At 44.1% G+C, this 13,855-nt stretch overlaps 1 protein-coding gene across 5 annotated transcripts in view; it reads left to right on the top strand.

The window, feature by feature from the left end:
• Positions 1-13,855, top strand: part of LOC107054988 — a 173,144-nt gene that overhangs the window by 30,408 nt on the left and 128,881 nt on the right. For 4 of the 5 annotated variants that reach the window (XR_006932007.1, XR_006932006.1, XR_005841560.1 and 1 more), the window contains exon 3: positions 13,216-13,648. The gene's annotated coding sequence lies outside the window, so the exon portion shown is untranslated. Of the gene's footprint in view, positions 1-9,323; positions 9,457-10,032; positions 10,166-13,215; positions 13,649-13,855 lie in introns of those variants that run through there. The other variant, XR_006932008.1, reaches the window with a different exon arrangement.

Genomic DNA, 13,855 nt, shown 5'->3' with positions numbered 1-13,855 from the left:
TGAACTGTGTGATAAATGCCAGCACCTTTCCGTGGTCTGACCTCACTCCATTTTAGTCTAATGTGCAGCTGCATGTTGGTGTTTACAGATGACAGCGAAGATAACTGATGCCATTTCTCTCAGTAGCTGGATGTCATATTTTTTCTCCCGCATGTATCAGCTAATAAACAGACCCATCATTTTGCTGGGACTGATGTTGCTGCAGGACCCGATAAACAAGGAAGCGTTCTGTTACTGGATTCTGTTGCTGTCATTCCTGAGATGCTTCCAGTTCTGTCACTGACCTTGGGCTGGTCATTGAGCCAATAACTTTAGGAGAGCCTGCAGCACCTGCTTTTGGGTTCTCCTGTTGGTCGGGGGGTGGAGGGGGGCATTGGGGTACCGTTGGCTTCAGGTGGTTCTCCAAAATTTCCTGGTATGGGGGCAGGAACATTCTCAAACCGCTCTGAAAAATGTTCCTGATGCTTTTTGGGTTTTACTTGATCAAAGCATGTTCAGCGCTATCTGAAGGAAGTCTTGCTAGCTTGCGTTTAATATTTAATTGCTAAGTTTGAAATTCACTCTCAGAATATTGAGTTAAAACATCTTTTGGGGGGTGTTTTCCCCCCACCCCCCTCTACCACCTTCTCAGGCAAAATCAGTGTTACATTACAAACCTGGGTAGGACCTGATGATGCTCTATGGCTTGCGTTATTCAGCAATGTAAAGCATGAGACTTTGGGTAAAGAAACTTTACTCTGAGCACTTATTTTGAGTGCTCAGTGATAACTTTCCACCGGGAGTGTTACACTTAAAGCAACAGAAGAAGGAATCTGTTTTTAATGCCCAGTTGTCGAGATGCACCAGAGTCTACCAACAAATTAGCAGCACTTTGAGATGAGAAGGAACGTACGTTTGTTTGCACAGTGATGCTCAGTGGTATTAAATCTATTGACAATGTACCACTTGAAAAAAAATTGCAGTTGAGAATTAGTCACTTACATTCACTACTCAGAAATTCCAGCAATGACCTACGTGTGGTTTGCAGGTATTTTAGCACTAAGCATTGTGTGGCAGTGCTTTACAGAAGAGCAAGGACACGGGCAGAGCAGCCTCTCAGCTATATATCACGCAGTCATTCTTTTGAGCAATTCCATCTAGCCGCAAGGATCAGAGGAGTTTCCTCGAGCATGATTTAATGCCTTTCAAGCCCTCTCCAAACAATAGACACATTTTGTGCAGTTAGATTTAAGCCAGCATAACCAAATACAAAGTGTTGCTTTTTGATTTGTCCACTTTCAGCAATGTCAACTGCTGCTGATTCTTTCTTCTTCCACTCAAAGCCCATTGTCTTCAGTGGCATTATTGCAGATTTACAGCTCTGAGGCAGGACATCATCACCGATTAATCTATATAAGGCTATACTGGGTAGTCAAAGCAGGTGGTTAAGATACTCATTTGGGATGCCTGGACTTAATTCTCTGTACTGCTATGTTTTTCCTGCATGACTAGATGTACATAACTTGCCACAGATTTGCTGTCTCTCATTTTAAGCACTAAAATTCCCCCGAGGTCCATCTGTGGTCATCAAAAAGACAGACAGATCCTCAGACCAACTCCTCCAGCTGGAGGTGATCAACCATCTGGGGATGCCATCTGCTTTCTGTCCGTAGTTACACAGTCCCACAGAATGTGGAACAGCTAGGATGCCTTCCCCAGCCTCAGCACAGGTCCTTGGTTCAGCCTCACATTGATCTCTTTGCTCTTGAGTTTGCTGCCTTGATAGTCAGCCTAATAGCTATTCTTTATCTTCCTGCAGCCACTTGTGAAGAAACCTATTACAATTACTAATTCTGCAGCGCATTTGGGTTACTGTAGTTGTTGAAGGAAAACAAGGAGAGGACTCGTTAAATAGCTGGAATGTAAGAAACTCGCAGTCAAAACCAACATTTAAGTCCATTGTGTGTTACACGAGGACGTGATCATTCATACAGCACCTGGATCTGAGGGATGATGGTAACGGTATCGTTTGATTAAAGCTGGCATTCCTTTTCTTCTCCTGTAATGTGCTGCTCTGTCTTCTCTAATAAAGGTGTTCTCCTCTAAGACTACTCAAGCCTTCACATAGGCTGAAATGTTTCCTCATCCCAAGGGAAAGAATGCAATTAAGTATTTTGGTTATGTTAGACTTCATATCGAGGCTGTGCTCTTGCAGGAAAATAATAAACAGATTAGTAAAATCACCAAGAAGAGATTTAAAGTATCATCTCTGATTAAGCTTTTCAAAACTAGCCAGGCAGCAATGGAAAGAGGTTAAAGCTGTCGAAAGGCACAGTGGGGAAAAAAAAAAAATGACGCATTTAGTTTGGTTCAGCTTATTCTCTCACAAAAGCAATTGTTAAAGGCAGTGTTACATAAGGCTATGGGCAGGGGGTTAGGACTTCTGGGGGTGTAATCATTGCCTCGCTGCTGCATTTTATAAGCACTCTGGGAAATTTATTCCCCTTTTCTACTGTCACCTATCCAAAGTTTGGGGAATGCAGGTAACCTTTTCGATTGTTCTTTTTATAGCATCCCCTGTAAGAATCTTGGTTGTCCTCTCTAGGCAATACTATAATATTAATACAGCTAGCAGAGCTTATGGAATCCTGCAAAGCAGTGCTCCAGCTGTGCGTGAGGCCCTTCAGCATTCACATTATGTCCACTTCATCCCAAAGCAGAGCTCCTGTGCTCCAAGTGTAACTAGGGCTGCAGTGAGGCTTGCTTTCTCTATTGCAGAAAAGCACTGTAAAACAAAGCAAAGCAGATTCTTTTTTTTTTTTTTGTAGGTTTGTTATTCTGCTTCAGCTGGTCTTCCTGTGATTTTTTTCCCAACTGTGCAGCCTGTGTTACCTCCAGGCAATATTACTGCAATGCGCTCCCCTCCAGGCTTTCTTTGAAGAAGGCTTGGATGCTTTAGCTGGTGCAGTGCGTGTTTTCCTGGCCACCCCTGAGTTCACCTTGTTTGTTGGACTAAGGCTGTGTCCTTGCTTTGAGTCACTGGGAAAGACTACCTGGTACCCAGGTACCAGTTTTTGCTGAATCACAGAATCATTCGAGATGGAAGGGACCCTAAAAGGTCAACTAGCCCAACTCCCCTGCAATGAACAGGGACACCTACAGCTCTGTCAGGTTGCTCAGAGCCTGGTCCAGCCTGACCTTGAGTGTTTCCAAGGACAAGCATCTACCACATCTCTGGGCAACCTATTCCGGTGCCTCACCACCCTTACTGTGTTTTGCTGAGGTCTGTCTTCTGACAGGATGTGGGCACCTTGCAGTGTGCTTGCTGCCTTTCAGCAGATCTGAGAACCATTCAGTGGAACCATTTACTGTCCCACTGCTTCCCTACTGTGCTGTTTTAAGCCCTACAGATGGGCAGGTTTTCTGCCTCGCAAATTCCCCCGCAACCTGTGAAGACCCTACAAAACCTCACTACCCACCACAGGCTCATTGCCCTTACATTCCACGGACAAGAATGAACCTGGAGAGTATTTTTAGCCTGAAAACTGCCCTACTATTACAGGACTGGAGGTGTTCAACAAAAGGGTAGATGTTATACTGAGTGACACAGTCCAGAGCAGTCACAGGCATGGGTTGTTGTTTGGACTCGACGGACTTACCAGCCTTAATGATTCTAGACTTGCCAAATTATCTCAGGAAGAAAATGGGGCTGTTTATGGAATGCTTTATAGATTTTATATATCCTGTTGTCAAGTTTTACTGGACTCTTACGTAAGGATAAATTGTGTTAACTGCAGAATTCTTTCTCTGCAGCTTATCTGCAGGCCTTGTTTTGACTTTCTGCCTAGTAGCAAATTCTAGTCCAGTCCCCAGCATTTGAAAAGCAAATCTACCAATTGTTTCTTTGATACTAATATTACGAAAAGGGGGAAAAAAAATACCACCTCTGGCCTCTTTCTCCGCTAGTTCCCTGCCCTCTTATCTCTAAAGGAATCATCTTGATTATTCTTTCCAACACCGTTATAAACTTAGCTTAAAGGGAAGGAGAAAAGAGATTTCCTTTTGCTTTTTTTGTCTGCTCCCCTGAGTGCTCCTGTTTTCAATCACTCAGCCTGATCTCTCTTCAGCAGGGCTTCTTGGATGCTTGACCACAAAGAAGGGAAATAAATGCTTTGAGCTGAAGTTACTTGCGAACTTTTTTCCCCTTGCCTCAGAAAATTTCCTAATGGTGGGGGACCATCAGGAGTTCAAGGCCGTGTACACACAGCTTTGACTATTTCTCCAGGCTTTGAAAATCTGTTTGAAATCACACAGACTTAACCACACAGACCTACTGGTTATTCTAAACCATTTGCTTCCAAAGGTGACTCCTGTCGAGGATGACAGCAGCACCGTGCATGTGAGCCTTCTAAGTCCTTTCTTGCTGCCTTGAACACAGGAAGCAGCTTTAGAGGTCACTTGGCTGTATAGGTGTCCGCGAGCAAAGCAGCCTGTTGGTTGCTACCCCATGTTGTATATGGGGCAACTCAGGGCAGTAGACGTGGCAGTCATTGAATGGCTTGGGTTGGAAGGGACTTCAAAGATCATCTTGTTCCAACCCCCCTGCCTTGGTCAGGGTTGCCATCCACCAGATCAGATTGCCCAGGGTCCCTTCCAACCTGGCCTTGAACACCTCCAAGGATGGGACACCCACGGTCACTCTGGGCAGCAGTGCCAGGGCCTCATGGCCCTCTCTGTGAAAAGCTTCCCCCTGACATCTAATCTAATCTCCCCTCTTTTGGTTTAAAACCATTTCCTTTGCCCTGTGTAACCATATACCTGTGTAAAAAGTTGGTTTTCCTCCTGGTTGTAACTCCCTTTAAATACTGGAAGGCCTCAATGAAGTCTCCCCACCTTTCTCTCCTCCAGAGTAAACACGCCAAGCTCCCCTTCCTTTTGTTGTTGGACAGGTGCACCAGCCCTCTCAGCATTGTTTTGGCTTCCTCTGAACCCACTCCAACATCTCTGCAACTTTCCTGTGTTGGGAGCCCCAGTGCTTTGCACTTAGCTTTGTTGAACCTCATTAGGTTTACATGGGTCCACGTTTTGAATTTGTCAAGGTCGCTCTGGATGCCGTCCCTTCCTTCTGTTGCTTCGATTTTGTGTCATCTGCAAACTTGCTGAAGGTACACTCAATCCCATCATCTGTGTCATTGATGAAGATGTTAAAGAGTACTGTACCCAAGACAGACCCCTGGGGGTACCACTCGTGACCACCTCCACCTGGACATAGTTCCATTGTCAACAACCCTCTGACTGTAGCCACCCAAATAGTTCTTTATCCACCAAATAGTCCACCCTTCAAACCCATATCTCTAGGGTGTGGTGCAGGACCATGTCAAAGGCCTTGAAGAAGTCCAGGTAGAAAATCAGATGCCTTCCCTTTGTCCACTGATGCTGTCACTCCATTACAGAAGGCCAAAGGTGAAATCTCTTTCACCTCCAGCATACTTTGATAGGGACCTACGGTTGCATGAGGAGGGAAGAATCATGTTAATGATATTGATTTCTCGAGAGAATATCCATTATTGTCTGCTATTTATCCACATCTCCATTTTTTCTTCAAGTTCTCCTTACTTCCATAAAAATTCCACCCTGTTTTTCTCAGCCTCCTCAGTCTCCATTTTACAAAGCAGCACCGATAATGCAGCCAGGATCAAAATGTCAGACACCAGGGCTTTGACTGGATTTAAATTCAAACAAAAAGATTTTTCTGAAATCCTAGTTCTCTCAAAAGATGCAGATGAGGCATCAGTGCCTTAAAGACTGCAAAATTAATAAACCTGTGTGGACTACATCAGTTTACTCCAGCTGAGAATCTAACCCTCAGCTTTTATATTCCCAGCCTTTAGGATTCATGAGACAATGGCAGATTTAAGGTTTGATTTTCCAGGGTGGGCTACAGGCAGAGCTAAACAGCAGCTCAGTGCAATGCTCTGACCTGTTTATGTTGATCTGTGCTTAAATGGAATCATGGAAGGCTGAAGTAAAGAATGTGCATCTGTGGATTACAAAATAGGTTCAGAACACTTAAGAGCACCTCAGCAGAGAATAACTTGCAGGAAGACTATGACAGGTATACCACGTGCATACTGCTGCTCCTATGCCTATGTAATTGCAGGTCCATGTGTGTGGTTTACAGAAGAGATGGTAAATGCTAGACTTGACTTTGTATTTCCTAGCAGCTTGGCCTTATATGGGTTATCTTCAACTCTCCTTTTACCTCAGGCTACCAGATTTCAAGTCTGGCCCGCTCCAGGCCAGATATCTTAGAGCTGACTTTTTTTCTGGCTCCTTGACAGCCACTGAAGTAAGGAGTGAGAAATTAGCAGTGACTTAATTCTGCACTGTGGCCATTGTTGTGTGTTCAGAATTGTAAGTCACAAGACAATAGAAACTTGCAGAAACAGCGTTCTCCTCAAACCAGAGCCCGATTTAAAGCCGGGTTGATTTGAAAGTCGCATCCAAGGAGAGGCAGATTGCAGTGACTTCAATGCACAACCTGTTCTAGAGCTTACCAACAAAATGGCGAAGCCTTTATGATTCAGAATGTGTTGCCTGCATGCCCTGTGTGCTGTGTAGGGCTATATGCGCACACCCCATTTCACAAGGTCATGCCCAGAGTAATGGTAATTGTATCTGGGTTTTTTTTTTTTTTTTTGCTATTTACTTTTGGTTTGCACTGATATCACTGAGATGGCAATCTGTTCTGACTCTTACAGAGGCTTGGATAATGGAAAATGTTCTTTTTGTTCCTTGCTCCCTTTTATTTGCCTGCTAACATTGCCATTTGGCTCCTGTCCTGCTCTGGGATATTCTAGTAGGAACTCCCTGTTTCTGTTGCTGGATTGGGGTCAGGAGGTGGTATGAGGGAAGGTGCAGAAGCAGATAAACTGTCATAAAAAAAAATAGTTGTAAGAATGAAGCCTAGAATATATATTTAGAAATCCATTTAGGTCTCACCATCTTGCTTAAAAAGGAATTGGATAATAATACCTGGCTGGGCAATACAGTTAATGAAAAGCATTGAATGTAAAACTTAACCAAATGTAAAAGTTGAATTTTTAATGTGAGCTTTGCTTTTCCGGTAAGCTTTTAAAACTCCATTCTCATTTTAAGCAATCTACTGATACATTTAACAAATGTCAAGATGAAATGCTTCAACAGAGATCAAAAAGACTGAGGGTTTTATTGTACTACTCTTACAGCACTGATAGCCAGTATTGAACTCTCATGCTAAGGATCAATAGCTTTATTTGATCAAATATGGTGAACTATCAAAGACATTGGGCTCTACCTAAAGGACACTTCAGATTGAGCTGTCTCCCTTGAGAGCCCTAGGACTCTTGAATTTGTGCTTTGATATTTGCTCGTGTCCCAGCTATTTTGAAATGTTGTTCTTATTTAGAAACATAAGTATTGTTGTGTATTCATGAGTATTCTTCGTGCCCTGCCTTGGCATGTGGAGATCAAAGCTACTGATTGCGAGGCAGGTGCTGGTTCTAGCAAAGAATCTCAGCCAGTCTCTCAAAACAAGCAAGTTTGCAGATGATACCAAGTTGTGTGATACAGTCAGTGCAACAGAAGGAAGGGATGGTATCCAAAGTGACCTTGACAAACTCAAGAGGTGGGCCCATGTAAGCCTAACGAGGTTCAACAAAACCGAGTGCAAGCTGTTGCACTTGAGTCGGGGCAATCCCAGATGGGGAAGAACTCAAGGAGAGCGGCCCTGTGGAGAATGATATGGGGATCCTGGTGGATAAAAGCTGGACATGAGGCAGCAGTGTGCTCTTGGGGCCTGGATGGTCAACAGCATCCTGGGCTGCAGCAACAGGGGGGTGGCAGCAGGGTGGGGGAGGGGATGTCCCCCTCTGCTCTGCCCTTGTGAGGACCCATCTGGAGTACTGCATCCTGGCCTGGGTTACCCAACAGAGGAAAGTTGGGGAGCCCTTGGAGAGTGACCAGTGGAAGGCCATAAGGATGCTCAGAGGACCGCAGCACCTCTCCAGTGAAGACAGGCTGGCGGAACTTGGTATGTTCAGTTTGGAGAAGGGAAGGCTGCAGGAAGAACTCATAGCGACCTTCCAGTGCTTGACGGTTGCTATATACAGGAGGGAAATTCAATCAGGCCTGGCCATTGAGGGCAGCCAACAGACTCTGCTTTCAGTTATTTTTTTTTTACATTTCCTCACTCCTGGATCCTTTGTGTGCAGCATTTGCCTGTGCACAACTGTGTGGAAAAGGTATTTTTGTGCTACATTCAGTTTCCAGGAGAAGCCAAGCCATCCCCATGCTGGTTGGGGAGGCAGAGCATAGAGAAAACAACCCTTCCCCCAGGCTGCCAGCTGAACAATCTGCCTCACAAATTCCACAGTCCCTCCCACCTCCACAGTTAATGGTTTCAAGCTCTCAGCTGATGAACTTGGTATAAACAGTTGTTTTTTATCAGCAGAACTGCCGAAAGAGGAAAGTGGTGGGAGCTGGGTAGGAGTGGTTTGGGGAGAGGAGAACAACAGCTGAGGGCTGAGAGAATGCAGAAGAAACAGCAGAATTAAACTTTCATCCTCACTTTTGGTGAACTTGACTGAAGCAACGCCTGCTGTGTAAAGGCTCAGAGGTATTGGTCTCACCTAGGGCAGAGGGGAAGGTGATGGTAGGTGGAGAGGGCACGGAAAGCTCTCAGAGCCATGTTCTTCCCTCCCTGTCAAAGCACCTGGCAGAGCAGCCTGAATTACAGCTGCTTCTAGGGGTGAAGAAGTGCTTCAGCTTCTCTGTTACACCACTGCTGTACTGATTTTACAGCACGCATGTGGGTCTGCATAGGATGAAAAAGCAAGTGAGAAAACCCCACCTGCATGGGCTGTGAAATTCCAGTAGCTGCTTAGCACACAAGCTTGAAAGCAAGGTTTTGCTCTGAGGGGATCATTGCAATGCTCATTACAGAGGAGGCCAAACCTACCTGGTCTCCAAGCAGCTCTCAAATATGTTATTCAAACCACCATGTGAACTCAGAGCTGTGAGCAACTGTGCAAATGAAGTGGAGGTAGGAGGCCATGCTAGCAAAGGGCTCACAGCTCATAGTCTGTTGGGTTACAACGTGCTGCTGCTGAGGTTTTGATGCTGAGATGCAGAATGTAATGGGATAGATCTGGGCCAGAAGAAACAGCCTTAAGATGTGATTTACTGTGACCTGTTCCAGTCTGCCTGCACATAAATTACTTCCACCAGAGGGATGTTACAAGGAGGAATGTGGCTCTTCTCTTTTGTCCTCATCCCTTGCTGCTTTCTCAGCTGGCTGGTTCATTTTGGCAGAGAGGAGTGAGACAGGAGATTGGGAACACAGCATGGATGTGGAGACTCCATTGTGCCCGTGGTCTTGGAGGCCCAAGAGGATGAAGATATGAAGAAATGTTTCAGGAGTACAATAATGATTCCTCAGTGAGTCGTTCATTTTTGTACCAAACTAAAATTGGCAACCAAATCCCCGGTCTGCAAGCCAGACTTCCCCTAATGTGAAAATATCTTGAATTTAACATAGCTCCAATGTGATGCAACATAACATCAGAAATGTAGCTGTCCTTGCATTAGCTGTGAGGAGTGGTTTTGCCCTGCATTCCCTTAATGCTTGCTCTACAGATGTGATTACTGCTCTGAATGCCATTTTCATGCCTCTCCTTGTGATGCTATGAATGAGATGTTGATGCAATTTTACAAACGTGAGCAGAGCTCAGTATTTCTGAGCTGTGAGTTCCAGCTATGCTGTTACCTTAGACCTGAGGAAGTTTGGGGAGCAGAGGTTGACCACAGACCAGGTTCTTCCTCCTGGGTGGGTGATTTACAGAAACAAAGGCAGAAGCTTGAGACATGGCACTATCTTAACTTTTGTTTGTGAATGTTGGCTATCTGGGTATGATTTTTGGCTGGCTGCTTTCTTGGCGTAGTTTTATATTGAAATCTGGAATATGCTGATAAATGGTGGTCTTTGGTTTCTTCACTTTGTTCCCATATCAATAGATTTCACACTGTTGTGCAAGGTTCTCATGGTGTTGCATGAAGTGGGGGAAAGGATATGAGAATGCTGGTAGAGTCCATGAGACAGAGTCATCATCTTCAAGGTGACGACGATACGGATTTCTGAGGACACTGGGTGAGTACAGTGCTGTTTGGTATTGTATAATACATCTGGGCCTGCAAGTTGGAAGGCAAAAAAGCTCTAAATAACTGAAATCCTGGTTAGGCTAGGTAGAGCATTAGGCCTCTGCTTCGTGGTTATAGCTCAGTAGAGCACTAAATTGGAGGAGGCTCATTCACCACTGAACATACTCTGTATTGAGGGAGGGATGCAGACAAAGGAGATGATTCCACAGCAGAAGTTGGTTAGAACTGAAACCCAGGGCTGCTGCTCTCTCTTATGCTAGTTCTTTGCAATTAAAATGGGCGTGAACAGTGAACCTAAGCAGCACCAAAAGTGAGCTGCACACAAATAACTCTTCCCCACTGACAAAAATGTACTCCATGCAATAGTAGTTGTATGGGAACTGTTGAGTCACAGCCTGAACCACTGATTGATCACCTGGGGAAAGTCAGCCCTGAGAGCACAGGTGAAGGCTATTCAGCCGTGTGACCAGAAGGGGTAGAGCCTGGCTGCACCACTCTTAGACCTTATTTAAGGGCTGACTTCTACAGGTGAGCAATCTTCCCTTCCTTTATAGCACCTTTCAGTTGTGCTGGTCCTTTTGTCATCATACCTCTGTTGTAGCACCTTTCTCATTGTATTGATCTGTCCAATTGCTATAGTTTCTCGATGATACTTTTCTCCTCTAGTGTTTTCTGCTCCTTAGTGTTGATAGTTGTACCATAACAAAGTCCTGTGTGCGTCTATACTACCAGCTTGGTTTCCTCAACTGAAAGTCAAACAGGAATAGAGGAGCTCAAGGGATTGATACGAGGTTCTGAAACTTGACCTCAGCCACCTATACTCTCCCCTGTAATTCAAGGCAAATTATTCAGTCTTTTGACCCCTTTTCTGCAAAATAGGGCCATATCTCTGCCTGGTTTAGTTCAGATAAGGAGCTTATACCTGCTTTGTGCACATGTGTCATCGTGCACCACAGCTTCTGGATTTTTAGGGGCAGCTGCTGTGACTGAGTAGTAAGCAAATGCTGGAAATAGCCTTTCTGTTGTCTTGGTAGTCTTTGTGTCTTCATTCTGAAAAGCTGGATCTCTATGTGCAGTAATACCTTGAATAAGATAGGAAGGGAAAGCAGTGTTCCTTGCCAGCTGCCTTGGAAACAGAAATAGTTATTTTCTTAAGCAGACTTACTAATTGTGTAGGATTACCAAATAATTTGGCTAATGGCTGCTTGCTTCCTCCAGCCTCTCTTGATTTCTATCAGTAACTGTCGGTGATCAGTTTTAGTGCTTTCCTTCCCTTTTAGGTGCAGTGCTGTCTGTATACCTGCGTTTGCAGATGCAAGTTGGTCTCAGCTCATTATATTCACTGGGAGAACAAACAATTCAGCAGGATATTGTTTAAATATGCACTCAAATTAGCAACAGTTTAAGAACATTTACATTTTGTGTATAGAACAGGAAATGGAAAGATTGAATGGAAGATAGCATAATAGAGTGCACAAATGAAATTGTCTTAAATATCATCGCGTGGGCAAACGTCATCAATGTGGGCATTTAAAACCTCAAAAATAAGATCTACTTTGCTTAGAGGAGCGGAGCTAGTCTTGTATCTCTTTATAGGGATAAATTTTATCTTACAGCAATGCCCATACTGGTTGAAATAAACTGCTTTGGGGAGTTGGTGTGCTCGTAAGCATACATACTGGCTGGGGGAGAACTTAAGTTACTAAAGCTTTCTCTCCTGGTGCATGCAGCTTCATTCATACATTGCAACCATTACAGTAAAAATGTTATTGGTTTGCATATTCCAGCAGAGAACTGCTGAGCAGTCAGAGCTGCTCTTGAAAGCAATGTAAAACCCTGATCTGAACATGTGTTAACTGCCTGTATCAGATCCTAGGCACTGGAAATTAAGTGCTTGAAGTTAGTGGTCTCCCTTGACCACAAAGGACCTCTTTCTCTCAGTTTGCTGCCAGTCATCTGGACATTATGTCTTTTATCTCTTAGAGATGCTGTGAAAAATAAATTGTTTCTGAAAAACTCAAAAATAGAGTGCTGAGAGCAATAAAAATCCCTGTGAGGAGCTTAATTGTGTCTTCGGGGAAGGTTTAGAGTAATATGCTGTAAATAAGGTGTAGGACCTCTCACTGATCCACAGGGGAGGTGATAAAGTACTGAACAGCTCTTGGTTGAGTGAGGAGAGCTTACTTTGTTCATCATGGTCCCTACATCTGAAGAGAGCACAGAAGAAGTGAAAGAAGGGTACAGTCATGGGAGATGGGATTGATTGGCATCAGTGCAATGCAGCAAATGTAAGGTTGTACCAGACAACGTCAGAAAAATATTCTCTCTGTTTTGAGATCTTTGCTTCTGAAATTGACTTTTTGGTGACTATGTAGTCAGCAGAGAACTTAACTGCCCCTGTCCCTTGGCAAGCATCTTCTTGAGTTATTTGCTACCACAAGTTCTGAATCCTGCTCCTTCCAAAGCATCAGCTGTAAAGGGGATCCATCACTTGGCAGCAGTAGCAGATCATAATCCAGTAAGTAGAGCAGGCACTAGAGGGAGATACAGTGCTTTCAAGGCTTGAAACCCGAAGGATTTATTTTAACATGGCCTCGTGGACTGCAAGAAGCTATCGCACTACACTTGCCATTAGCTGATAAAACTTCTTGATGTGCCTTGTAAGAATGTAATCCATCAAGAAATAAGAGATAATGACATAAACTGCACCGTGTGGATAGCAGGCTGTCATATGTTGCAAATGGAGGATGCTGGCTTTTCTTTGGGAAGTGTTCTGCAGAGGAGAAAAAACACTGGAAGATCCAAAAGTTGCATCAGTCTTAAAACAGGTGTATTAGGGCAGTTTCTCACCATAGGCTTTCTGCTCTGTAGTTGAATGTGACAAAGTTATGCTCCATGATGACAAATGGATTTTGACTAATGGAGGCTCTATTCTGATTGATACAATTGTCCACGTGTAAATAAGTGGGAATGCCTCCGTGGTAACATCTGCCAGTTAAAGTACCATACTGGATTTCTTCTTTGTTCTCTGTCTTTCAGGAGCTGAACAGCAAGATCATCAAAGCAATTGTAACGTTTATGGCCTCTCAATTCTCCAGGAGTATATGGAGGTACAGACACAGTGCTATTACCTTGGGGAAACCATTAAAGGTTGCTTCGTGCTATGCTAAGGACTTTTATTCATCAAGAGTAATTACCTCTATCTTGATAAGAAGTGAGAAGATGACAGTAAGAACTACTGCGTCACCAATCTCCAAGTAATGCTCGTAGAGAGGTGATGGTGGCAGCAGCATCACTACCTCAGCTGGAATGAGAGCTCCAGAATTATTGTGGGCATATCCCAAGGTTTCAGCTAGCAAGAACCCTGGTGGTTCTACCTGGCATTGTCTACTCCATTGGACTCCCAGAAGCTGCTCTGCCATCTGTCCGTACCCTGAATATCATCAGCCTGTTATAAGCACAAGTCAGAGCGGTAAGTGTACAACTTCCCATTTGTGATATTTTTTTTTTGTCTTTTTCTTCTCCTGTGTGAAAGTATGACAGCGTAGATTTAAAGAGAGAAAACATTCTGTGTAGATGCTGAAGCTGGTTGTGGGAGTTCTCCCAGCAGAAGGTTTGCATGGTGGTTGAAAGCATAAAATTATAGCAGATCATCTCCGTGGCAGTTCATTGTAGTGTT

This window comes from Gallus gallus, chromosome 22, assembly GCF_016699485.2.
Source record: "Gallus gallus isolate bGalGal1 chromosome 22, bGalGal1.mat.broiler.GRCg7b, whole genome shotgun sequence".
NCBI lineage: Eukaryota > Metazoa > Chordata > Aves > Galliformes > Phasianidae > Gallus > Gallus gallus.
Note: the sequence above shows the minus strand (reverse complement) of the source record. Positions and strands in the feature narration are given on the sequence as shown.